Here is a 26,951-nt window from a genome sequence, read left to right on the forward strand (position 1 = left end):
GTCTATCGAGGAAAGGTTTACACAAAAGCTCATGGATCATTTAAAGAAAACAAAAAAGGATTAATTCCAAAGTGTGACTATCAGAAGACCATCGATGCCCTAAAAGCAGCAGCTGATAATTCCCATGCCAAGGGGCGGCTCGGATATTATCTGTTGGATAAGTATAAGTTTTCACTTCAATCTAGTATTTTACTCAGTCTCAGACAAATGCTCTCTCTCTCTCTCTCTCTCTCTCTCTCTCTCTCTCTCTCTCTCTCTCTCTCTCTCTCTCTCTCTCTCTCTCTCTCTCTCTCTCTCTCTCTCTCTCTCTCTCTCTCTCTCTCTCTCTGAGACATACTAATGGTGAGCAAATGAAAGGTCAATGTGTGAAATGTTAATTGTTTTTTCAGGTATGAAGTACTCCAGTGCGGGCCTACAGAAAAACTGATACAGAGACATTCGACACGGCAGGAGTCGCCACTCTACTACGTGAGCATCGAGGAGACGTTTGACGTTGTCAAGAGCGCCCACATCTCAGCAGGCCATGGCGGAAGAGACCGGATGTTGAAAGAACTACAAAAGAAGTATGCAAACATTCCAACTAAGGCCGTTGAGCTGTTCAAGTCACTATGTCAAGAATGTCAAAAGAAACGAAAACGGCCGATGACGAAGGGTGTTGTCGTTCGTCCAATACTCACCAAGGAATTCTCGTCAAGGGGTCAGGTAGATCTAATTGACATGCAAAGCATGCCTAGTGGATCCAACAAGGAATTCTCGTCAAGGGGTCAGGTAGATCTAATTGACATGCAAAGCATGCCTAGTGGATCCAACAAGGAATTCTCGTCAAGGGGTCAGGTAGATCTAATTGACATGCAAAGCATGCCTAGTGGATCCAACAAGGAATTCTCGTCAAGGGGTCAGGTAGATCTAATTGACATGCAAAGCATGCCTAGTGGATCCAACAAGGAATTTTCGTCAAGGGGTCAGGTAGATCTAATTGACATGCAAAGCATGCCTAGTGGATCCAACAAGAAATGGATCATGGTGTACCAGGATCACCTGACGAAGTTTTGCATCCTTCGAGCCTTGACGTCCAAAAGAGCTGCAGAGGTCGCTTTTCATCTTCTGGACATTTTTCTTCTCATTGGTGCCCCCGTTATTCTCCAAAGCAATAACGGATCCAAGTTCACTTCACAAGTCATTACAGAGCTGAAGGAAGTTTGGCCAAAACTAACACTGGTGCATGGTAAGCCTCGCCATCCCCAAAGTCAGGGGTCGGTTGAGCGCGCCAACGGTGACATTAAAGATATGCTGGTGGCATGGATGGCTGACAATGACTCACAAGATTGGCCTACGGGCATCAAGTTTGTTCAGTTCCAGAAAAACAGTGCTCTCCATTCCGGGATAAAGTGCTCTCCATATTCTGCAATGTGTGGCTGTGAGGCTCGTGTTGGACTTACTACTTCGGCTTTGCCGGTGGAAGTGATTGCTCGGATGGAGACTGAGGAGGATCTTCTTACTGTCACACCAATCAGGCCAGACTCGGACAATGACAACTCTCTCTCCCAAACTGATGGTGTTGCAAACCAGATCCAAGCTACAAGTGATGAAACACCAGCACATGATGTGACAGACGGTGTTCTGCTCCCAGACGAACATGACAGCACATCAGCACAAGACACTGGTGACCATGTGACAAGTCAGCCAATGACAGCTGAAATCGTTGAGCTACCCACAGGACCTTCCTCGCCCACAGCAACACCATCTGCTTTCGATGTTGACAGTCCAGTTTCTTCTGGACAATCAGAAGAGCACGTGGCGTCTCTCTCACCCTCTCCATCTGACAGTCCTGTTTCCTCTGCTGAAAACCACAGAGTTGCAGAACGCACCAAAGAAATCAACAGGCGTCGTCGCGAAGCAGCCGATGCACAAACTTCTCAAGCAGAAAAGATGGTGAAAAGAAGTCACGTAGATCTGCGAGCTGGCGAACAAGGAGACAATGTTGCTGTGCCAGTTCCACTTGTTGATCGTGGGAGAGGCGATCCTAGAAATATCCTTGGTGTCATAATTGACAGACGAGAAGACACAGACCAATACAGGGTAGCCGTACAAGCTGGTATTCTCAGTGGTCTGTATTCCAGAAATCAATTCGATCTGTGCTTTCAGCGCCTTCTAAACGCTGACGAGATGAACACTGAAAAAAACGTTTTATTGCGTTCGGCGGTGATTTCTCTATCCGCTTTAAGTGGACAAGGCTTCACAAGATGCAACTGTACTGGCGCCAAAAAGTGTAGGACAAGGCGATGTAAATGCCTTAAAGCTGGGCTTCTGTGTAACTCACGCTGTCATAGCAGCCTCAATTGTTGTAACAAGTGATTATGTCAATGGTTTCTGCCATTCTGGCAGAACGCATCAAAGAAATCAACAGGCGTCGTCGCGAAGCAGCCGATGCACAAACTTCTCAAGCAGAAAGGATGGTTAAAAGAAGTTGCGTATATCTGCGAGCTGGCGAACAAGGAGTGATTATGCCAATGGTTTCTGCCATTCTTGAGAATTTTTAAATGCTTTGTTTTAGGTCGTGGAGCAGTTTACGTTGTGTGTGTGTGTGTGTGTGTGTGTGTGTGTGTGTGTGTGTGTGTGTGTGTGTCTGTGTGCGTGTGTGTGTGTGTGTGCATGCATGCATGCATGCGTGCGCGCACGTGTGTTTGTGTGTGTGTGTATGAGTGAAATAGAGAGAGAGAGAGAGAGAGAGAGTCTGTTTTACCTAACTGACAGAGAGGACAGGATAAAAAGAGTGAGAGAGAGAGAGAGAGAGAGAGAGAGAGAGAGAGAGAGAGAGAGAGAGAGAGAGAGAGAGAGAGAGAGAGAGAGAGAGAGAGAGAGAGAGAGAGAGAGAGAGAGAGTCAGTCTGTTTTACCTTACTGAATGTTTGACCAATAAAATTCTGCATACTGTATTATATGTCAATGTTTGCATTTTTTTTAACCAGACCAAACCAGGTATGCTATGATCGTCGCAACGTTGGCAATGATGATCAAATGAGCATCAGGGATTACGCGTAATTACTGGGACAATTTTTCAGGTATTGCCCGTAATCACTAGAAATTTCAGTGATTACGTGAAATCCCTGAGTGAAACGGGGATTACGCGTATTCACTGAAATATTCAGGGATTACGCGTAATCCCTAGGTACGTGTTCTTACTGTAACATATATATGTGTATTTTTCTTGAAGCTGACTGCATAATTGATTGAAAGTGATTACCTGGCTTATTTCATGGTTGTGCTCAAGGTTTGCTGTCTTCAGTATCAGCTTCAGCCCATCATCAGTAGTCCGGGTTCTCAGAAAGAATGGACATTCCTTCTTGAACGTCCTGAAACAGTAACATTCAAATCACTGAGCTGTAGGGTCACAATACAACGCTAACTCAACAGGTACCTGCATGCGCTTCAGGTCGTCGATTCCTGTGAAACACCTGGAATATTGGCCTTTGCAATGAGGCAGGGTAACATATATATAAAACATCAGAAATTGTGAAAGAAACAATTGAAAGTCAGCAGAGACTTTCTTCCGAGATTTGTTAAAATCTCTTAGCAGAGATAGAGAGAGAAATAAGTATCCCTTCACAGACAGCCTATTGGGAGCATCAGACCCTCCTCAAGGGGGACCGAGATTTACAGAGCAAAGTCCCTTTGTATATATATATATATATATTTATTGCACGCATAACATCTCAAAATGTCTCCTTGGAATTCCATTCAGTGCGTCAAACTCAAAGCGCACACTGAGATTACGTACCACTGCGCCACCCAATGCTCATTTTTCACGGGAGTACAGTGTTCGGAATAAGCCGAGCAACTTGCGAGTTTGTAAAACCGCCTCGATTGGCCTTTACAATGTAATTCATTAGTATAAATAGTATTCAAATCCTAAAATTGACCAATAAACGCCACGTTCTCATCTCACTAACACATTCTTGCGTTAAAAGAAACGATGCTTTTGCCTGCAAATAAACTTGAAAATTTGTTCAGTAAGCTGCCACTAGTGCCACTGCCATGATTTAGCCTGCAAATAAATATTAGAAATTCTTCAGCAAGCTGCCAGTTAGTTAGTTAGTTAGTTAGCTATTGTTTTTTGGGTCCAGCGGACCATTAAGGCCAAATCAGGACCCTACAAGTTTAACATAGCACAATTCTAAAAAGCCGGATATGACGTCATCAAAGACATTTATTCAAACAAGAGGCGAAGCCTTCACGGCTCACGTAAGAAATCGACAAACAGTAACACAAACTCAATCACTCCGTCACACATACACACACACAGTAAGCATACCGTCGCGATATAACCTTGAACGGTTGAAAACGACGTTAAACACCAAATAAAGAAAGAAAGAAACAGTAAGCATAAGTGATACGGTGCAAGAGTCCGAGACACTAGATCTAGATCTGTCTGCCTGTAGCCTACTTTTTATATTTAGTCAAGTTTTGACTAAATATTTTAACATCGAGGGGGAATCGAGACGAGGGTCGTGGTGTATGTGAACAAGAACAAGAACAAGAACAAGAACAAGAACAAATGTTTATTGTCCTCAAACCAAAAAGGTTATTGACACATTGCTATTAATTCTAAAGCATTCTGCGACAAACCTTCCGAGACATATTTGAACATCTTTGTCCATAAATATTTCACTTGGTTTATAATTAAGATAATCTACATCAATATTAGTCACGTCTTTTTTAAACTTTTCTCTACTTTCATGGAATTTTACGCATTCATCCAGAAGATGATATTCATCTTCAACAATGTTACATATCATACATAAACGATTTTCTCTTTGGATGTTATGATGTCTTCCAGTTTCTATTTTTAGATTGTGACTACTGGTTCTTAATCGACTTAAAGCTGTCCTGTGATTTCGATTTTCTATCATTGTCAGATATGACTGAATTTCATATGTATCACATATATTTGAATAGAATCTTAATCTTGCACTTCCTTTTGATTTAGCTTTATTCCAAAAACGTATGTATTCACTTTGTAATTTCATTTGTATGGCAAATTGTAACTTTCTCGTATCAAAAGTAGATTGATTTTTCCAAACATGATTAAAGCCAAGTCTTGAAAGTGAACTTTTAATGAATGTGAGCCAAGAATCTTCTTTAGGGTTATTAAATATGTGTGTGTGTGTGTGTGTGTATGTGTGTGTGTATGTGTGTGTGTGTGTGTGTGTGTGCGTGCGTGTAGAGCAATTCAGACCAAACTACTGGACCGATCTTTATGAAATTTGACATGAAAGTTCCTGGGTATGATATCCCCATACGTTTTTTTCATTTTTTTGATAAATGTCTATGATGACGTCATATCTGGCTTTTCGTGAAAGTTGAGGCGGCACTGTCACGCCCTCATTTTTCAACCAAATTGGTTCAAATTTTGGTCAAGTAATCTTCGACGAAGCCCGGGGTTCGGTATTGCATTTCAGCTTGGTGGCTTAAAAATTAATTAATGACTTTGGTCATTAAAAATCGGAAAACTGTAAAAAAAGAAAAAACATTTATAAAACGATCCAAATTTACGTTTATCTTATTCTCCATCATTTGCTGATTCCAAAAACATATAAATATGTTATATTCGGATTAAAAACAAGCTCTGAAAATTAAATATATAAAAATTATTATCAAAATTAAATTGTCCAAATCAATTTAAAAACACTTTCATCTTATTCCTTGTCGGTTCCTGATTCCAAAAACATATAGATATGATATGTTTGGATTAAAAACACGCTCAGAAAGTTAAAACAAAGAGAGGTACAGAAAAGCGTGCTATCCTTCTTAGCGCAACTACTACCCCGCTCTTCTTGTCAATTTCACTGCCTTTGCCATGAGCGGTGGACTGACGATGCTACGAGTATACGGTCTTGCTGAAAAATGGCAGCTACTTGACTAAATATTGTATTTTCGCCTTACGCGACTTGTTAGTACTTACGGGGACACGACTGCCAGATGGCCAGATCGACACTGCGCTTTCGACAGCGCTTTCGACAGCGCTTCCTCGCGCAGACACTGGAAACACGCTGTGCAGATTAACCTGTAGGAAATCTCCTTTGGTATCTTCTTTATCTATTTTTCTGGAGCTACGAAACCGAACAATGTGAAAGCGTGTTCTCCGAATCGGCGAACTGCAGCTCGGTGATAACTGTATCTATACCACAATCCTTCACGCGATCTGACCTAACCTTGACCCCTGACCTGGTCTACATACCATACACGACACAAACCAGTCAGCTGTTTTACCCCCCCCCCAAAAAAAAAAAACACCCACCACCCGTTTTCTTTGGATACACACTTTAACTACATACGTGCCGACGAAATGTTGATCATTGCTTCAATACTTTGAAGCTGTTGCTTGGATAATAACCAGGTAAAATTAGTATTTCGGTGTTCAGTCAAATGTTAAAGTTTCTATCACATACACACACACATACACACGCACAGACGGACAAAAGTTAGCATCGCATAGGCTACACTTACGTGAGCCAAAAATGAAAAAAAAATCTGGGGATATCATACCCAGGAACTCTCATGTAAAATTTCATAAAGATAGGTCCAGTAGTTTACTCTGAATCGCTATACACATACACACAGACAGACAGACACACACTCACACACACACATACACCACGACCCTCGTCTCGATTCCCCCTCTTTGTTAAAACATTTAGTCAAAACTTGACTAAATGTAAAAAAAACCACGAATAAATACCATGCTTACATTGCAGCGGATTGTGAGCTATGAATGTCATGAATTTACAACGCTAAAGTTCAACATGACCAAAGTGGCAAAAAAATACTTACGATTGATTTGGTCGTGCACCACTACCCTTAGACTTGAAAGATCCACTGTGAACGCAGCCATAGTCGATCTCGGCAAACTGCAAGGCATCGTTGAACGTTCTGTTCGGAGCGCGCTTTCGGAAGGCTGTTATCGATCTCGAAGAACGTTTCGAAAGTTGCACATGAGTGCGCTCCTGAAAGGCTTTCAGTTTGGTTTGTAGGTTGTCAAAAGAGTTGAATGTTTCGCCAACACTAATCGTTTCTTCCTCCACCTCCATCTCAACAATATGGCGCCAAGTGTGCCAACGCGAGGCTACGACTAAACTGCCGAGTGATTCCGAACGATTCCGAGTGATTCCGAGTAGTTCCGAGCGGAGATGACGTCAGTCACGTGGATATAGCATGGGGACTAGAGGCACGAATCCGTGGATATAGCCACAACCATTATTTTAACAATAGTTTCAGGTGTATGAAAATGTTTGTTGAAAGTACACACAGCATGCTTCTCAGTCAGTGTACGTACTTCTACTTGTACGCCACCTTCACTGAAAAGCAGAATTGTCAGGGATATGATTTTCTTTATGGTATGGTACGTTGTCAAGAAAGTCCCCTGCGTGTTGCAAGGTTATCAATTCATAACTGGTGTGTGCGGAAAGTTGTTTTTCATCAGCATTATGTTAGTCATTCAACAGATCTAGATGTACGAGAACGTCATCAAAACGTTTACGTCACGCGTTTGTCAGGATCTGCAGGTCCTTGCTACACGTTCGACCATTTAGAACACTGTCTTATTAAAGCAGAAGGCTTAACGACACGAATTATTCTTTATATCATTTTAACAACACGAATTATTCTTTACTTAAAAACACACAAAAATAATAATAATTTGATGTTTAGTTTATACAACCATGCAGTCTGTCTTAAGAAGATGTCCAGTCGTGGCTGTAACATCGTGTCCGTTTTTGTGGACAGTGGCAGGTAGACCACTTAGACGGCTAACTACGTCATTACTATAACGACTGCATACATAGTATTGTGTGTGGTACCGTTTTAAGGCTGGAGAACACTTTGGAGGCCCAATTTCAAAGTGATTAGGTAGTTTTAAAAGTTACTTTTTCTGTTAGTTCAATGTTTGCTTTATCAGGAAAATACAAAATATAAAGGGCTTAACGCGCAAAATTTTAAGATAACGACTGAAGTTTAAGCATAGGTATCAGATTTTTTCACGCAAACACTACTGAATAAGTTGCAATATTGTATTGTGAAAATGTAAACAAAATAACAATCAGATGATCACAAACTGAAGAAGAGAAATAGGGAAGCAAAATAGAACATTAAACGTAGTGATTTTACTTGTGAATTCGGAAAAAAATCCTTTTGTATCCATTTTGAAGCTCAATTTGAAGCATGGAACACAAACAAACATAAATTTAAAGTGTTAAAGTGATTACAGTGTTCAGAAATAGTGTTAGATACCAAGTTGAGTTATCCCTCTTTACCACTGTTAAAAGAAATACACCTCTTGTCGGCCAAAATCTTGAACTGTGATACTTTTACTTCCCCCACCCCCTACCCATTTTTTCAGAAAAGAGTGCATATTATCTTCCAAATAGAAAAGCAGGGTAGTCAGATGATCAAAAACTTAAGAAGAGAAAGAGGGAAGCAAAATAGAACATCCAACATAATGATTTAACTTGTGAATTATGAGAAAACTATTTTTTTTACCCATTTGTGAAGCTTAATTTGAAACTTGGAACACAGACAAACATATATTAAAAGTGTTAAAGTGATTACAGTGTTCAGAAATAGTGTTAGATACCAAGTTGAGTTATCCCTCTTTACCACTGTTAAAAGAAATACACCTCTTGTCGCGCAAAATCTTGAATTGTGATACTTTTACTTCCCCCACCCCCTACCCTTTTTTTCAGAAAAGAGTGCATAATTATTATCTACCAAATAGAAAAGCAGGGTAGTCAGATGATCAAAAACTGAAGAACAGAAATAGGGAAGCAAAATAGAACATCCAACATAGTGATTTAACTGGTGAATTCTAAAAAAAACCACTTTTTTACTCATTTTATTAGCTTAATTTAAAGCTTGGAACTGAAGACAGAAAAAAAAAATTAAAAGTGCTAAAGTGGTTACAGTGTTCAGAAATAGTGTTTGATACCAAGTTGAGTTATCCCTCTTCATCACAGTTAAAAAAACCACACCTCTTGTCGCGCAAAATCTTGAACTGTGATGCTTTTACTACCCCCATCCCCTACCCATTTTTCAGAAAAGAGTGCATATTATCTTTCAAATAGAAAAGCAGGGTAGTCAGATGATCAAAAACTTAAAGAAGAGAAAGAGGGAAGCAAAATAGAACATCCAACATAATGATTTAACTTGTGAATTATTAAAAAACCATTTTTTTACCCATTTTTGAAGCTTAATTTGAAACTTGGAACACAGACAAACATAAATCAAAAGTGTTAAAGTGATTACAGTGTTCAGAAATAGTGTTAGATACCAAGTTGAGTTATCCCTCTTTACCAATTTAAAAAAAATACACCTCTTAACGGGCAAAATTTTGAACTGTGATGCTTTTACTACCCCCACCCCCTCCCCATTTGTCAGAAAAGAGTGCATATTATCTTCCAAATAGAAAAGCAGGGTAGTCAGATGATCAAAAACTTAAGAAGAGAAAGAGGGAAGCAAAATAGAACATCCAACATAATGATTTAACTTGTGAATTATGAGAAAACTATTTTTTTTACCCATTTTTGAAGCTTAATTTAAAACTTGGAACACAAACAAACATAAATTTAAAGTGTTAAAGTGATTACAGTGTTCAGAAATAGTGTTAGATACCAAGTTGAGTTATCCCTCTTTACCACTGTTAAAAGAAATACACCTCTTGTCGGCCAAAATCTTGAACTGTGATACTTTTACTTCCCCCACCCCCTACCCATTTTTTCAGAAAAGAGTGCATATTATCTTCCAAATAGAAAAGCAGGGTAGTCAGATGATCAAAAACTGAAGAACAGAAATAGGGAAGCAAAATAGAACATCCAACATAGTGATTTAACTGGTGAATTCTGAAAAAAACCACTTTTGTATTCATTTTATTAGCTGAATTTTAAAGCTTGGAAGACAGAGAGAAAAAAAATGAAAGTGCCAAACTGGTTACAGTGTTCAGAACTAGTGTTAGATACCAAGTTGAGTTATCCCTCTTCATCACAGTTAAAAGAAACACACCTCTTGTCGCACAAAATCTTGAACTGTGATGCTTTTACTACCCCCACCCCCTACCCATTTTTCAGAAAAGAGTGCATATTATCTTTCAAATAGAAAAGCAGGGTAGTCAGATGATCAAAAACTTAAAGAAGAGAAAGAGGGAAGCAAAATAGAGCATCCAACATAATGATTTAACTTGTGAATTATTAAAAAAACATTTTTTTAACCCATTTTTGAAGCTTAATTTGAAACTTGGAACACAGACAAACATAAATTAAAAGTGTTAAAGTGATTACAGTGTTCAGAAATAGTGTTAGATACCAAGTTGAGTTATCCCTCTTTACCAATTTAAAAAAAAAACCACCTCTTAACGCGCACAATTTTGAACTGTGTTGCTTTTACTACCCCCACCCCCTTACCATTTTTCAGAAAAGAGTGCATATTATCTTCCAAATAGAAAAGCAGGGTAGTCAGATGATCAAAAACTTAAGAAGAGAAAGAGGGAAGCAAAATAGAACATCCAACATAATGATTTAACTTGTGAATTATGAGAAAACTATTTTTTTACCCATTTTTGAAGCTTAATTTAAAACTTGAAACACAAACAAACATAAATTAAAAGTGTTAAAGTGATTACAGTGTTCAGAAATAGTGTTAGATACCAAGTTGAGTTATCCCTCTTTACCACTGTTAAAAGAAATACACCTCTTGTCGGCCAAAATCTTGAACTGTGATACTTTTATTTCCCCCACCCCCTACCCATTTTTTCAGAAAAGAGTGCATATTATCTACCAAATAGAAAAGCAGGGTAGTCAGATGATCAAAAACTTCAGAACAGAAATAGGGAAGCAAAATAGAACATCCAACATAGTGATTTAACTGGTGAATTCTGAAAAAAACCCACTTTTTTACTCATTTTATTAGCTGAATTTTAAAGCTTGGAAGACAGAGAGAAAAAAAATGAAAGTGCTAAAATGGTTACAGTGTTCAGAAATAGTGTTTGGTACCAAGTTGAGTTATCCCTCTTCATCACAGTTAAAAGAAACACACCTCTTGTCGCGCAAAATCTTGAACTGTGATGCTTTTACTACCCCCACCCCCTACCCATTTTTCAGAAAAGAGTGCATATTATCTTCCAAATAGAAAAGCAAGGTAGTCAGATGATCAAAAACTTCAGAACAGAAATAGGGAAGCAAAAAATAACATCCAACAGAGTGATTTAACTGGTGAATTCAGACAAAAAAACCAATTTTTTACTCATTTTATACGCTGAATTTAAAGCTTGGAAGACAGAAAAAAAAATTAAAAGTGCTTCAGTAGTTACAGTGTTCAGAAATAGTGTTAGATACCAAGTTGAGTTATTCCTCTTCATCACAGTTGAAAGAAACACACCTCTTGTCGCGCAAAATCTTGAACTGTGATGCTTTTACTACCCCCACCCCCTACCCATTTTTCAGAAAAGAGTGCATATTATCTTCCAAATATAAAAGCAAGGTAGTCAGATGATCAAAAACTTCAGAACAGAAAGAGGGAAGCAAAAAACAACATCCAACAGAGTGATTTAACTGGTGAATTCAGAAAACACACACTGTTTTACTCATTTTATAAGCTGAATTTAAAGCTTGGAAGACAGAACAAATAAATTAAAAGTGCTAAAGTGGTTACAGTGTTCAGAACTAGTGTTAGATACCAAGTTGAGTTAACCCTATTCATCAAAGTTAAAAGAAACACACCTCTTGTCGCACAAAATTGTATACTGTGATGCTTTTACTACCCCCACCCCCTACCCATTTTTCAGAAAAGAGTGCATATTATTATCTTCCAAATAGAAAAGCAAGGTAATCAGATGATCAAAAACTTAAGAAGATAAATAGGGAAGCAAAATAGAATATCCAAAATAGTAATTTAACTGTTGATTTCAGAAAAAACACACTTTTTTTTAATCATTTTTGAAGCTGAATTAGAAGTTTGGAAGACAGAAAGAAAAAAAAAGTGCTAAAGTGGTTACAGTGTTCAGAAATAGTGTTAGATACCAAGTTGAGTTTTTGCTCTTTATAAAAGAAACACACCTCTTGTCGCGCAAAATCTTGAACTGTGATCCTTTTACTACCCCCGCCCTCTACCCATTTGAACAGAAAAGAGTGCATAATTTGTATTCTCTTCCAATTAGAAAAATAAGTAAAAGCACTGGACATTTTTAAAATACATCTTTTCTGTCAGTCCAAGGATTGCTTAGTCCATTAAAAACAAACAGACTAGGATTTAACGCACCCATTTTAAGAAAAAGTTAACATGATAATTGATATAATTATCAGACTTTTTTTATGCAATTACTACTGAAGATTCCAGACCAGGTAAAACAATCATTTTATATCCTTTGTCACATTTTTTTTAATTTTTTATAAATCTATCTATAGCGAGTCTTGTCTCTTTGTGTCATTTATTTTCAAGAATTCTATCCTGGCAACAACAACAACAAAAACACCAACCAACCTACCCTATTTTTTTTTAGCCATGTTAATAGAAACAGACAATTTATTTGTTTTGGCCTAAAGATCTTGAAACATTTGTTTTAATAGAGAAATAACAAGTACAGCCATTAGCTGTGTCACTCGAATTTCTTTGTCAGGCTGAAACTTAGCTGTTGCGTTGGTGTCTGCTGTGTGTATCTGGGTCCAAAGCAACTTTCACATTCTCATCTACACACTCACGTTACACAAGTATATATATATACAATTCCACCCACAGAGGCGTTCGGGGATGGGGGTCTCGCACTCGGGCGAATCACACCACAAAATACAAAGTATAACGTACACAGATTTTACTATTGAACCAAAAAGCAAATTAAATCATGAATAAATCAATCAAGCAAAACTTCCACACAATGACACACTCACTCTCGGTTCACACTGCGCTCTGGACGTGCACACTTGGCAGCACGTATACCGTTCCGGCACCGTTTGTCTTCTTGCAAGTCCAGCATAGGCACACGATTGTTCAAGAATCACAATAATCCTCGTGAATGTCACAGCAGGCATAGTAGAAAAGTCCAAAAGGGTGCGTTGATGGTGGTAATCCGGTGTACACACACACACACACACACACACACACACACACACACACACACACACACACACACACACACACACACACACACACACACTCCGGTTTGGTAAGTTACCTGATAAATAATGTAGCCTGTGGATTTAACGGGGAGACTGGTCAGACAGGAAGAGCATTTCACATTTCCGATGTTCAGCGATAAACTTGTTTTCTTCGAGAGTTCGATCTTCGTGCGATTCTGGCGCGTTGTCATCAAGAACGTAAAAAAAAAACCCAGGATATCATCATCCCAGCCAGCATGATTCTGCGTGACGCATGCGTTATTTCTGCGTTTTTCATGCGGGGATGCGTACGGCCTCGTGACACCTTCGCTTCGCGCGCGTTACTTTTCGCCAACTTTTACGCAGATTGTCGCATTCGAAACGACTTCACCACGCAGTGTTTAGCACGCATGGATTCAATGAAAAGGTGATTGCAATTTTTGTTTTTCCTAATTTTATACCGTGGGTTTATGCATTTACTTCATGAAATAATTTATTATATTTTATGTTATTAAAAAATATTTACTTTTAAATTTTGGTTATGAATAGTTATTCTTCTTCAAAAACTTCTTTTTTTTTGTTTTAGAAAAAAAATTGCATAAAAACTTTCAATCCGTTATTTTTCAGTTTATCTTAAGACAGTTTCGGTTAAAAATAAAAATGCATTTAAAAGTTTAATAAAAATATTTTTATTTTATGTAATGGTTTTCCCATTTAATTTTTATTTAATCATTTTGTTATTACCAACATTTATTTGCTTAATTGTTATCCTGATTATTTTTATCTTAAAATAAATATGATTATTTTAATTTGTATTATCATTATAATTGTTTTAGCATGTAATATAATTATTGTAATGGGGATTTGGTATTGTTGTAGGAATCAGCTTTCCACAAAATAATATCGTGGAAAAATCTAGGCAAAGCATAATAACAATATTATATGAACAGAAAAGATAACTGAAATCTATATGAACACCCATAACAAAACGATAAAAACATTTAAAAAATTCAGATTAAACAAAAAAATGTAAACTAAAGTAACTTTGAAACTAATTATCTACTCAAAATAAAGGCTGATGTTAATGGTTACATAAAATTTGTTCTCAGCATATTTTCATTTTATTTTATTTTGCTTTGGAAGAAAATCTCTATGAAAGTTCAATTTCAGGGGAGACAGTTACCTTGACTGAAAAGAGCAATTTATTGAAGTTATTTCCCTTGTCTGTCAGACCTACTTCAATCAGACAATCTCCAACTTCCTGTTGGCAAGAAGTCTGTCAAATCCACATTGTATCGGCGTTTTTTTGCTTTTTCTTCATATTGACTTGTATTTTTGACTTGCTTATTGGATGCAAGGTAATCTTATCCTTCTCTCTGAAATGAAGATTGACTTCTTTCAAGAATAGGTAAGTTGATCAACTGAAGGAAAGATTTGGGAATTTGAATTTTTGATGGCTCGCGGCTTCGGCTTCCGAGTTTGATGGCAGAGAGAATTTCTCACACTTTCGATTTTTTTTTCGCCTAGAAGAACACTGTTCTATTCATTCATGTTTGTTTTGTCTGAAAGATGGATGAATGAACTAACTTTTCCAAAAACATAAAGTTGATTGATGCAGTGGTTTGTTTTTAAGGAGTTGTGGAAGAGTGAAAATACCATCCGAATCCCGATTCGCGGGTCGCTCACGGCACCATAAAAACTGAATTTTCGTTTATCATTTTATGTCTCATTGTCTGTTTCTTGGTGAACCTTGGTTGGTTCCTAATCTGGTCGAGTCATTGCGGCAGCAGTTGTCAGGAGCTTTAGTAGTAATACTAATAGGCTCTTCATATATCTGGTTTTTTTTTATTTGTATCTTTTTATTTTTCCACAGATGTTCAACTTTCAGTTCCGCATACTGACATAGACTCATAGTCATAGTGGAATATTCTGTGTCTGAGTCTCGGAAAAGAGAAAAATTACCCTTGTTCCCGAGGCATGCATAGACTAGAGAGGCAGGCAGAGGCTGTGTCAGCGTGTGCAGTGATAAAGTTGAAAAACAGATTTTTTTTAAATAAAAATAAAAAATACATCACAGAGAAAATAAATATACTAATTTAGTGAAACTGAGATGCTTATATTTAATAATTAATATTCCAGTTTTGATGTTTGCGTGTTACTGTTACTGTTAGGTTTGGGAATCAATGTGATCCTATTTAACTTCCAAGTATTTATTTTTTCAGAAAGCTTTGACTTGAGTATGACGGTGCTCACTGCTTGTTTGAACTGAAGGTGAAGAAAGCTGAGATGGACAGTGACCTTAACACCGCCACCGATGCCAGTAACGCAGACTGTCGTTCCGTCCCGGCAAGGTGAAGATGAACAGGTATGGCTCGATAGCAATGAGTGTCTCATTCAGAGTCATTGATAGTGACACTGACAGCGTCTTTTTGTTCTGTGACTTTGGCTTATTTTGTGTTTTATTCTTTTAGTTATAACCAGATGTGTCAAACAAATTCAGCTGATCTCTTTTACTGTTTTAGTGAAACAAATGTATTGTTTCCAGCAAAGGGAAAAAAAATCGGGTGGGGGCGGTTGGTCGATTTTATTTTTATATTTAAATTTTTATTTTATTTTAATAGTTTTATTGATGTTTGTTTTTAATTAACACAGGCATCTCATTGATGAGAAAGTGTGAACTGTGTCCGCGGGATGCCAGAGAAGAGTAACTTTTCATCCAAAGTCTGCAAAATTGATTTTAAAATGTAACCTTTTTGATGAATATTTTTAATGAATACAAAAAGTTCTAGTGTTTGGAGGAAAAGTTAAGGTCAGTTAAACTCTAAACAAGGATTTTTAGTGTGTGTTTGTTCTTTTGTCTAAAAAAAAAAGAAAGAAATCTGCTTGAAGTAAATACACACAAAAATGTTCATCTCCAACTGCTGAGTCCCTACATCTTTTTACCCCATCAAATGCCACTCTGTATGCCCCTTTAAAAATTGATTGCAATATATATATTCCTCATCTTCTCCTGAATTCAAAAATATAGAGATGTCACGTTTACTTTGAACATTTGCTCAGATTGTTTTTTAGTGCTGATGGTTTCTTTTCAGGCCGACAGATTGTCTAAAATATGTATTGCTTCATGTAAATGACTTTTTGTTCTTCTTTTCTTCCATTCAGCGGACACAAGACTACGAGCAGAGCAGAGCGGCAAGATAAACATCAGTTCTTGCTGCTGGAGAAGGTTCTACAGGAGCAGATGGACCTGATGCGACTAATTTAGTAATTGGTCGCCAAAGAATCATGGTGGAGCCAGAGCCTGTGCTACTGTTCGATGGAGTCATCTTTTTACTGTTGAGTGTGGAAGATGTTGAAGGCACATGATGGATCTGTCGAAGGAGTGATCACTGGTAGGTGGCTTTGAATGCTATTGTCGAAGCAGACCAGTCATGCCTGTGCTATTTTCCCCAGATAACTGTAGCAAGATCTTGTGAGAGTGACATGTTATTGTTAGACGCTCTTTAGGCTTTAAATGTTACCTTGAGTGTGTGCTTTTTGGAGGATGCCAGATGTCATCACGGTTCACGGGTGTATCTTAACTGTTCATCAGTTCTCAGTCATGACCAGTTTCCCATTATCCTGGGAATTCATGCAAGGTTTATGCGTATTGGTCACATTTGTGAATTTAACCAACACATTTTGATGATAAAACTATGCTTATGGGTACGCACAATGATGGACCTCTTTTTCTCATGTGGGGTGCGGAAAATGCATGCACCACTTTGTTTTCTGTGATCATTGCATCTGTGAGAAATAATGCAAATATTGCTCTGTGGCCAGAGCTGCCATCTGCTAGGTTTTCAGGGATGTAACAGAAATTGCATACGCTGTTTCCTCAAGTTCAAAACTGCAAGTGCTACACTCAAGCAAATAATCACAAACATGCAACAGTGCCTTCTTGTGAGTTCTGATTCTCACTTTGTGTAGGCATCGGATTATGGGTCAGAAAAAAATTGTCCACACTGAATAGTATCACGGTTGACGCTCTCTTCTAACTATGTTTGTGCTTTCCAAATGAAGATTTGTGAGATAGTATTGAATGATTGATGCAGGTCACCTGAGGTGTGTGATTACATTTTATGACAATGCTACACTCAATCACCATTTGCTCTTCTGAAAACTTTTTTTTTTAAAGCAAGTGCGATTATTGATTTTTTGTTCCAGGTGACAGTATGATGCTTCCAGATTGAATTGTTTGTATGTGAAGAAGAGCTGTCTGAATATTTGATTTTTGGAATTCAGTTGGCTTGTTTTGTTTGTTTCAGATCCATGACCATGAGCTCGGTGTGGTTGGTGGACATGAACTAAAGACGACTACTGATGCTGTGATGACGAAGGTGTTCCATAGGCTACACGGTTGCTGACAGGGGGCTCTGGGGGAGGGCAGGGAAAGAGACCATGGTGTACGCTGCGACTAAAAGCCATCGACAGTGAGTTGTTTTTCATAATTTGTAAAATCATCCTGGTCCTTTTAGGAAGAAGATAAAATCCATGTCTACAAAACAACAAGTTATTTCTGTCTCAAATTTTGTTCTTTGGAATCAATTTTAAATTTGCCATGTTTCACATGTGAATGATAGTTGTCAAAGCTTTTACGCTTAACATTAAATTGCTAGAAGCCAAGTTCCTGAGCTCATTTGTCAGTGTCATGGATTTTCGACTACATACGAAATAAGGATGTTAGCAAACGGTATGATGTCGTCACATATGCGTCTGCACGTCACAGTACATGTATTATGAATTTCCGAAGGCCCCCAAAGAAAAAGTCATAGTAAAAGTAACTTTAACCACTTGACTGCCTTATGACGGGTATACCAGTCATGCGCTTGTGCAGCCGCAGCGCCTTAGGACGGGTAAACCCGTCTTCTCCGTTCCGGGATTTTCCAGAAATGCTACGTCACTGCTGACACACAAATAGCAGCCAATGGCTTGGGAGGATACCTCATTCTCATGAATAAACATAAATGGTGACGCGGTTTTGCGTTTGAAGGCTATTTTCGGCCTTGTCGACAGGGTATGGGAGAGAAATCTCGACTCGTCAAAATGGCTAACGGTGACTGTCGACCGGGCCCTAGTAGGGAAAAACAAAGCCGGACTGACGCTACAGGCGGTGCAAATGATTATGGATACTGACAGGGGAAGGGGGAGATCTTCTTTCGGACAATTCGTTGGAAACAGGTAGATGACAGTGATTATAATCCTTTCTTGGAGCGAGCAAAACAGCCACCTGTGTTTGATCCACAGGCACCGGAAGATGCGCCGGGCTGATTTTTCAAAAGTTCATATTTAAACATCATTATAAGCCAAACTAATTATCATTTCCATGATTAGACACTAAAAACAGATTCTTGGTTCAATTTCCTTTAAAAACAACATAGGTTTTACTTACCTACCTACTGCCAGTTTGAAGCTAGATTTTTTTGTGAATTATTACACCCCAAACTCCAATATTCCCTGGCAGTCAGGAATGCACATACCCAAGTTTTGATTGGCAGCGAAAGGGTTAAAACAAATATTAGGGTAGGTATTTTTTTTTACTTCTCTTCTACAAGGATTACAATGTGTTGTAATTTCCTAACTCAAGTATAGTTGGTGTGTTGTAAAAGCGTATGGTGTGTATGCAAGTTTGTGTGTCTGTATGATTTTTAGCAAGTTTACAGGCGTCAGGAAATAAACTTGAGACTTTTCTCAAATCAGTGATAGTTGTTTGATGATCTGAGTTCATGTTATTTTTTGTTTTGTCATGCAGAGGCTGTTCCGTGAAGCTGTACGGGTGCCACAGGTCAAGACCTTGAAGACGGCCGTTCAAGACTGGTTTTTGGAAGCCTGTGATAAAAGAAAGAGACAACAGGCCATGGAAGAGCCTTCATGATTTGGTTTGCAGTAATTGAACTTTGTAATCTCTGTAGGCTTATTTACAATGCTAGTTGCAAAAATTTGATGAATGTAAGATTTGACTCGCCTGAGAAATTGCTAGTGAGTAATTGTATTTCACAGTTCAGGTCTGTGTGGCTGATGGGTAATGTACAGAAGAGTCTGGGGTTTTGTTGGACATTATTTAAGCTAAGCTTTAAACTTCACACTCTTCTACAGATGATGTTCAGACATGATGTACCCTTTTAGGTTGTGTCAGAACGACAGAAGACTAAACTGGAAGTGCTCAACTACCATTACTATCAGTGGAGACGCATGGATGCATTTGAACTTTTCTTGTGGGTATCCCATACTAAAAATATAGAATACATGATTCTGGAAAAGCTGTTCAAGGGCACTTACACACTATATTCGATTTTTAATACACGACTCAAACCTTCAGGCTAAATTAAAATGAATAAAATACAAGTATAAAGAGTTCAGAAAAGAAGAAAACAAAAAGTGAACAAATAGAAAGAAAAGGTTTTAACAATTCCTTGTCATTTATGGGAGTCGAACGCAAACAACCTAGGCAGCTTGAAGGAGACAATGCATGATGCGGGTTTTTGTTGTTCTTTATTATTTTTTGGAGTTGAGTTGAGAATTTAGAACCGAGACTAGAAATATACTTTTTTTTTTTTTGCTGTTAAAACCGTTATGATTGGATTTCTATAGATGTAAGTCTTGGTGCACCTGATAAAAATTTAGCCCTTGAATGCAGGCAGTGTAAGGTAAATGAAGCAAAGTTCTCTCCGAAACAGCAAAAAAAATGCATTTCAATTATATTGATCCTCGCCACCTTATTTTGTTTGCTGAGCAGCTGGCCGCTGGAGACTTGTCTATCATTTTGTGAGTAAGCTGCGTGTTTTACATCCATTTTGAGATGGCAAACCTATGTTTTACGCAGTCTGATAAGTGTTTTTTAAATTTATGAGTTTTATGTCATGTTTTTTTTTTAAATTTATGAGTTTATGTCATGTTGGTGTGCTTATACATATCAGTGGAGAAGGGGCATTGAATAAGTGTTTCTTTTTGATATCATTGTTCTGAATTTTGACTATTAGCTGGCATTTTACCTTTTGTTTCATTATTGTAGTTGTTACTTTTGTGTAGTGAAACTTGATAACTCACTGCTGCCCATGTCTAGGTTGTGTCAATTGTTTTTTCTTCACTGAACGTACCACTGATTATCAATGATGACATCAGGGTTTTCTGTTTTTTCTCTGGCATTTGAATTTGCTTCAAATCATTGTGAACTTTTTTTTTCCATGCAAAGTTACTGGTATATGTGAATATGTTAACACACTTCAAATCAAAACCTGAAATGTCTCCTTTTTGAGTCACTTGAGAAAAAGTGACTCTATGTAATCGGTCAGTGTTAGTCTGTCCGGCCGGCCGTCCGGCCGGCCGTCCGTAGACACCACCTTAACGTTGGACTTTTCTCGGAAACTATCAAAGCGATCGGGCTCATATTTTGTTTAGTCGTGACCTCCAATGACCTCTACACTTTAACGATGGTTTCGTTGACCTTTGACCTTTTTCAAGGTCACAGGTCAGCGTCAAAGGAAAAATTAGACATTTTATATCTTTTCTCGGAAACTATCAAAGCGATCGGGCTCATATTTTGTTTAGTCGTGACCTCCAATGACCTCTACACTTTAACGATGGTTTCGTTGACCTTTGACCTTTTTCAAGGTCACAGGTCAGCGTCAAAGGAAAAATTAGACATTTTATATCTTTGACAAAGTTCATCGGATGTGATTGAAACTTTGTAGGATTATTCTTTACATCAAAGTATTTACATCTGTAGCCTTTTACGAACGTTATCAGAAAAACAAGGGAGATAACTAGCCTTTTCTGTTCGGCAACACACAACTTAACGTTGGGCTTTTCTCGGAAACTATAAAAGTGACCGGGCTCAAATTTTATGTGAACGTGACTCATTGTGTTGTGAATAGCAATTTCTTCCTGTCCATCTGATGCCTCATATAATATTCAGAACTGCGAAAGTGACTCGATCGAGCGTTTGCTCTTCTTGTTAAAAGTAATTTTTTTAATTTCTTTTATTTAAATGGTACACATTCATATGATTGTCTCCCTTTTTTTTCCTTTTTTTTCTCTCTCCTTCTCTTATTTTGTTTTTTTCTTTCTTATTCTTCGGTTTGTTCTTCCTTTTATCTTCTTATCCTCTTTCTCTTGCTTGTTCCTTGTCCCAGTATGCTTTCACGCCGCCCCATCTAATTATTTTGTGCTCCATCCACATCTGAATTTCGTTCAGCTGCCTTGTCCGAAATGTGTGTGGGGCACATATGTATGTTTAATGTCAATGTTCATGTTTCAAGTTCCTTGCTTTGTGAATTGCATACCAATGTTTTATGCAGTCGTGATAGATTCTAAATGTATGTGTTATCCTAGTTTGGTGTACATTGACTGGATTTCGATCCCTGGAGAATGGGCATTAACTAAGTGTTTGTTTGTGATATCATTAGTAATCTGAAGTTCAACTATTAGCTGGCTTGTAGAACTTTTTTTCTCTTTTTGTTGCTGTTCTGTATTCAAACATGTTGATACAACTCACTGCTGCCTATGCCTAGGCTGTGCCAATTATGTATTTATTTGTTTACATCAATGTGATATAGTGACGAGTGTACATCAAAATTCTCTTTTATAAGTTATACTGGATTCTTCACTGCATGTACTACGGCGTATCGATGATGACTATCAGGGTTTTGTTCTATTTATTCTTTGTTCTGCCAATTTGAATTCTGCTTTGAATAGTATTTTGATCATTTTTGTTTCCGTGCTGCTGGTATGTCAAAATGCAGTGAAATTAAAACCTGGAAGTCACAATGGCAATAAGCGAGATTCAAATCTCTCCTTTGTTTTAATCAATTTATTTGACTGCATTTTTGTTTTAGAACTTGTACATAATTATGATCATCTCTGTTATCGAACCTGCACGCTTGACCTTTGTCTTTCTGGATCAATACAATGTTGTGCACTGCCCATTATTTGTTTGTGAGTGCGTAAAGCGGTTGTGTGGTCTGCGTAAAATTGTGTAGGTCAATCGTGACATCTGCGTGGAGAGTGCGTCAAATGCGTGAGAATGCGTAAAGCAATTGTGACATCTGCGTGGAGAGTGCGTCAAATGCGTGAGAATGCGTACAGCAATTGTGACATCTGCGTGAAGAGAGCGTAAAAAGCGCGTAATGCCTGAGAATGTGTCAATAATTCGTGACATCTGCGTGGAGAGTGCGTAAGATGATCAGGACATCTGCGTCAAGAGCGCGTTAAATGCGTAAAGCAATCGTGTCGTCTGCGTGGAGAGCGCGTTAATAGCGTGAGAATGCGTAAAGCAATCGTGACGTCTGCGTGGAGAGTGCGAATTTGTCTTGGTGTCAAATAAGCGTGCGCTGGAGGTGCGTATGGTCTGCGTAATCTGAGGGAAAACGAGTGTGTCACGCATGTATTTCGCTTTGCAAAATCGCGCGCGTTACGCATGCGTCCAGTGCAGTTGTTACGCAGAGTTTGGCGACTGCGACACGCATTCGCTGCGCAAAATTTTGCTGGCTGGGATGATGCCTCTCTACAAAAACCAGGCAGTCTAGGAACTCTTCATCTAAAGTCAGTCAGTATTAGCCCCTCAACACAATCCTCATCTTGTCCCATAGTGATTTCTGCCGCCAAAGAACGTGTGGTTCTTAACTCACAAGACGGATTTGTCGTCTTCCATTGCGAAATTCAGATCTACCCCAACTACGTGCATTGATCTGAGCAATAAAATGTAGATGCGATAATCTGCAAACATCTCTTCAACACAATCTACATCTTGTCCCATCGTGATTTCTGTCGGCAAAGAACATGTGGTTCTCAACTCACAAGACCGATTTGTCATCTTTCAGAAATTCAGATCTGCCCCAAGTACGTGCAATAAAATGTAGAAGCGATAATCTGAAAACAATCTTTTCGCGTGAACGCTGCCACGTTGTCATCAATCCGATGTCTTTTATCCAGAGCAGGGATGAACACACTTTTTCATCAGTAGTTTGTTATGTTTATCCGCAGACTGCTTTCCATTACTTGTCGTCTGTTTTAGCTTGACTCGTGGGGTTCTTCAGCAAGGCAAAAAGTGCTTGTTTACTGACACGTTCTCACGCACGACATGTCGTAAATGCAAGTTCTAACGATTGTTTTTTATTGCACTGATAGAGAATGTCGATATTTGTAAACGTCTGCCATTTCCTAATGTTTATTTCATTATTTTGCATACGGATATGGCTAGTAAGTGGATAATCTGTTACGACACGAAACGCGTTCTAAATCCGGGAAGGGAGGCTACTCCAACGTAGAAGGGAGGCTACTCCAACGTACTTTCCAAAGTGTGCTCCAGCCTTAAGGCAGTTGCAAATGTGACAAATTTTCATAGCACTAGGTAACCTCATTCGCATGTAGTCTACATACGTTTGAGACAACCCTCGTGTGTGTATTTATGTGTATGTGTGTGTGTTTGTGTTTGTATGTGTGTGTGTGTGTGTGTGTGTGTGTGCGCGCGCGCGCGTGTGTGTGTGTGTGTGTGTGTGTGTGTGTGTGTGTGTGTGTGTGTGTGTGTGTGTCGATTCCGAGGAAACCACTAAACCGATCTTCATGAAACTGTACATGAAAGTTCCTAAGTATGATGTCTCCAAACGTTTAAAAAAAAATCGATAATGTCTTTGATGAACGTTATATCCGTTTGTGTGTGAAAGTTGAGGCGGCACTGTCGCGCCCCCATTTTCCCACCAAATTGATTGACATGGGATTGCATTTTAGCTTGGAAGTGTAAACATTAATTGATGTTTGCTCATTAAAGTTGTCATTAAAATCAAATTTTCAGAAACAGATAAATGAAATGATTGCAGTGTATTCCTCATCTTCTCCTGAATTAAAACATATATAGATATGTCATTTTTGTTATAAAAAAGTGCTCAGAATCACGGAACATAGGTTCAGTAAGCACACGTTTGCATTTCTTCACGGAGACGAACGTGTCCCGTCTCGGTCTTCGGGTATGGTTAGCCGAGACTATCTTACTGTAGTATCGGCGATGACTAGTTTTTGGTGTTGATCATTAAGTTTGATACCGGCTGATTGACTGAATGTTTGTATATCGCGTCACGCGACTTGTTATCTTGTTTTAATTTTGTTTCTTCGACAAATGTGTTTGGTGACGTCGTGTCCGGCTTTTAGTGAAAGTTGAGGCGGCACTGTTACGATCTTATTTGTCAACCAAATTGACTGATATTTTGAATAAGCAATTAATATCTGACTATGGAATTACACGTTTAACTTGGAAGCGTAAAAGCTAAGACTATAACGGGGTGAAGATCACCGCCACCCCATTCAATAAAGGTTTCACTAACTGTTAAGACATTCTAAATTGCGCACTGCAAGCTATGCCGACGTTAAATGTTGAATGGTTGAGACGAGTCACCATCATGTCACCAATACAAAGCGCTTAATTGTCCGATTCATTCCGTCGCTGGCTGTGTAAAGCTCATATCTCCTTTTTAACATTTAGTCAAGTTTTGACTAAATGTTTTAACATAGAGGGGGAATCGAGACGAGGGTCGTGGTGTATGTGTGTGTGTGTGTGTGTGTGTGTGTGTGTGTGTGTGTGTGTGTGTCTGTCTGTCTGTCTGTCTGTCTGTCTGTGCGTGTGTGTGTGTGTAGAGCGATTCAGACCAAACTACTAGACCGATCTTTATAAAATTTGACATGAGAGTTCCTGGGAATGATATCACCGGACGTTTTTTTTCTTTTTTTGGATAAATACTGTTGATGACGTCATATCCGGCTTTTTGTAAAAGTTGAGGCGGCACTGGCACACCCTCATTTTTCAATCAAATTGATTGACATTTTTGTAAAGCAATCTTCGACGAAGGCCGGACTTCGGTATTGCATTTCAGCTTGGTGGCTTAAAAATTAATTAATGACTTTGGTCATTAAACATCTGTAAATTGTAATTATTTTTTTTTATATAAATCGTTCCAAATTTACGTTCATCTTATTCTTCATCATTTCCTGATTCCAAAAACATATATATATATGTTATATTTGGATTAAAAACAAGCTCTGAAAATTAAAAATATAAAAATTATGATCAAAATTAAATTTCCGAAATCGACTTAAAAACAATTTCATCTTATTCCTTCTCAGTTCCTGATTCCAAAAACATATAGATATGATATGTTTGGATTAAAAACACGCTCATAAAGTTAAAACGAAGAGAGGTACAGAAAAGCGTGCTATGCAGCACAGCGAAACCACTACCGCGCTGAACAGGCTCGTCAGTTTCACTCCGTTTTGCACAAGCGGCGGACTACGGTCATTGTGAAAAAATGCAGTGCGTTCAATTTCATTCTGTGAGTTCGACTGAGCTTGACTAAATGTTGTATTTTCGCCTTACGCGACTTGTTTTTTACTACGGGCAGGAATCTAATGTTTGCCGAACACCGTATGTATGCCAGTTCCCAGCACCACACCACATTTCAGCTCAGTCAAAAACAAAGAAAGCGCTCGGAAATCTTCGGCAAATTCCGGAACAAGCATACAACCACTTGCTCGGCTGTTTCCGACAGCATTCTTATCATCGTGGGGTTCTACTCTGCAAATATCGTACAAGCAACATTCAGTCCAAATAGGAATACGCCAATTGAGAATAAACTATCGCCGATGGAAGCTGTTACGCGGATGAAAGTACCGTAACCCCCCCCACCCCCCCAATTTTCTCAACGGATTTACACCGATCTCAGAAATGACCCTGGGGCTCACCAAAAAGGCGGATATCCGCCAAACGGCGGAAGATTCTCTTGCCTGAGAATTCTCTTAAAGTGTGTTTACTTTGACGTTATTGTCATTTTGCTTTTGTTCAGTAAGCGTATGTGTTCTGGTCAATTGCTACTTTCTATCTAACACGTCACTGCAAAACATAGCAACACAATTCTTGTCCTCACCGTGTACTAACTTTGAAAACGTTGTTAGAAGCAGAATTGGTAATCCCAGTGAACAATCAATCAAAAACCCCGTTGTCCATACGGTCACAAAATAACACGTGTCTTTACCACTAGGGTTTTCTGCGCCCTGCTCTCCCAGCGAATGAAGGACTATTAACTTGGTTAACGCTAGCTGAGATAACACACGACTGCACCGTTGGCGGAACACTTAAATCGCACCGCGCGTGCGTGTATACACTATAGTCTCTGGTACAGTCCCCGGCGAAATACACGCAACTCATTCGCGCCCACTGTTGCGAGTGAAGAAAAACAGATTCGTAGAGGACATTTTACTGGCTCTACAATAAATGCATAGTATTTAATCGTTTTATTTTTTTACTTGTTCATAAATTGTGTTATACAGGGTAGGGGTGAAGCGAGTCGTGATTGCAGGCAAACGTGTCTCTTCAATATGCTACAAAAATCGTAAAAATGCATATTTTGTTTTAACAAGGTAAGAAAATTGTTGGAGGAAATTCATTTCATAAGAACACCATTTGATTAGAATTATTCACCAAAGCGTTTAAGACTCCAAAAAATGAGCAAAGATCACTTAGACAGTGTTAAATAGGGTTGTTTGGCAAAAGCTAATTCGCACGGAATCGACGGGATGATTTCATAAAAAAACAGATGCTATTTATGGCCAAGTGTCTGGTCTACACGATCAGGCTATAACTTGAAACAAAAAAGTGCGTTTTTTGTTAAATTTCATTTTTTAACATCGATCGATTAGCGATAGTGATTCGTATGAAAGTACTATGAAGCCAAACGCATACGTCCCCCCTCCCTTAACACATAATTACACACAAATGCACACAAAAACACACGAACAT

At 38.5% G+C, this 26,951-nt stretch overlaps 1 protein-coding gene and 1 long non-coding RNA gene across 3 annotated transcripts in view; one reads left to right on the top strand and one right to left on the bottom strand.

The window, feature by feature from the left end:
• LOC138972681 (uncharacterized) overlaps positions 1-26,217 on the bottom strand; it is a 57,063-nt gene extending 30,846 nt beyond the window's left edge. The window contains exon 1 of one of the 2 annotated variants that reach the window (XM_070345335.1): positions 26,080-26,217. The gene's annotated coding sequence lies outside the window, so the exon portion shown is untranslated. Of the gene's footprint in view, positions 1-3,243; positions 4,790-26,079 lie in introns of those variants that run through there. The other variant, XM_070345334.1, reaches the window with a different exon arrangement.
• On the top strand, positions 16,011-22,322 carry LOC138972680 (uncharacterized). The gene is made up of 3 exons (XR_011457710.1): positions 16,011-16,524; positions 17,440-17,604; positions 18,924-22,322. It is a non-coding gene; the product is annotated as an uncharacterized lncRNA (long non-coding RNA).
• Positions 26,218-26,951: the final 734 nt, after the last annotated feature.

This window comes from Littorina saxatilis, linkage group LG8 (assembly GCF_037325665.1).
Source record: "Littorina saxatilis isolate snail1 linkage group LG8, US_GU_Lsax_2.0, whole genome shotgun sequence".
Classification (NCBI taxonomy): Eukaryota; Metazoa; Mollusca; class Gastropoda; order Littorinimorpha; family Littorinidae; genus Littorina; species Littorina saxatilis.